General features: G+C 42.0%; 1 pseudogene; it reads right to left on the reverse strand.

Annotated features, from left to right (window-relative positions):
• Nucleotides 1–269: 269 nt before the first annotated feature.
• On the reverse strand, nucleotides 270–1,063 carry LOC104670171 (annotated as a pseudogene).
• Nucleotides 1,064–1,353: the final 290 nt, after the last annotated feature.

Here is a 1,353-nt window from a genome sequence, read left to right on the forward strand (position 1 = left end):
AGCCTCAACTTCCCAGACTCCAGTAATCTTCCCACCTCAGCTTCTGGAGTAGCTGGGACCACAGGTGCGCACCACCACACCTAGCTTATTTGGGGTAGAGATGGGGTTTCACCATGTTACCCAGGCTGATCTTGAACTCCTGGGCTCAAGCAATCTACCCACCTCAGCCTCACAAAGTGCTGGGATAACAGGCGTGAGCCACCATGCCTGGCCCACCTTTTTTTTTTGTTTTGCTTTGTTTTTTTTTTTTTTTCAATTTGAGAGCAGGTACTGTTTATTAACTGACCAGCTTAGAAAAATAATCATGCTAGACACCTTAGTTCATTCTTCTAATAAGCCTGTTGATCTGGTTCTCCCTGTTGCCAGCATCTCCACCTTCTACAAAATGGGTGGTCTTTTTCTTCATTCCACCTCGTGGAGAAGATAATTTGAAGGGCCACAGGAAGTTATTTGCCTCTTTGAAGCATTATCCAACAGTATAGATCTCATGAGTCAGATCCTCCATGCAGATGATACCATATTTACCAAGAGATCGAGCAATCAAAGCGTTATCTGTCAAAGCAATTCACTTCTTATTGATTTTGCCATAGCCACGCTTGTAAATTAGCTCATTTACTGACTTCAGATTGGGGTGCCCCCATGCAATATATGGCTCTACAATCCTCAGCACGTTAATCGAAGCCTTGTTGAGCTTCACAAAGATTCCCTTGAAGATTTGACGAAGGCGAAGAAGCTGCAATACCTTTCGGACCTTTGGGCTCACGCCATAGATACCTCTGATTCTGATGACAAACGTCAGTTTGGGTTCAGCAGGTACATAGAAGTTGCCAGCTTTTCTTGCCATCCTCGCCATTCGAATTTCAGTTCTGTACATCTGCCTATATTCCTTGTGATAGTGCTTCGCTTTTTCATGGATAAGCTTCCTCCTTGCCTTTCGAAGCATCTTTTGGGCAAACTTCTTTCTCAGGCACTTGATCTTCAGCTCTGTGAAATTCCTTCGCTTTTTCTTAAGGGCTTCTGGCACAGCAGGAACCTTCTTCTTCTTCTCTTCTACACCCTCCATGGTTCCAGCCAGAAAAAGAGCTGCTTTGTTTTTTAATTGACCCCATATACATTTTTATTTTTCTCCTTATAGTTTTTTCTCCAGGGTACCTTTTACAATCTAACATGCTATTTACAAATTTGTTTACATTTGTTTATTATTACTAGAATGTGTGCTCCAGGATGGTCAATGTTGTCTGTTTTGTTTAAAGCTGTATCTCTAATGCCTATGATAGCCTGGTACATAATGTGCAAATAAATGTTTGTTGAATGAATTTTTTTGGGGGGAGGGGTTGGATTTTTTGGAGATAG

Source organism: Rhinopithecus roxellana, chromosome 8, assembly GCF_007565055.1.
Source record: "Rhinopithecus roxellana isolate Shanxi Qingling chromosome 8, ASM756505v1, whole genome shotgun sequence".
Lineage (NCBI taxonomy): Eukaryota > Metazoa > Chordata > Mammalia > Primates > Cercopithecidae > Rhinopithecus > Rhinopithecus roxellana.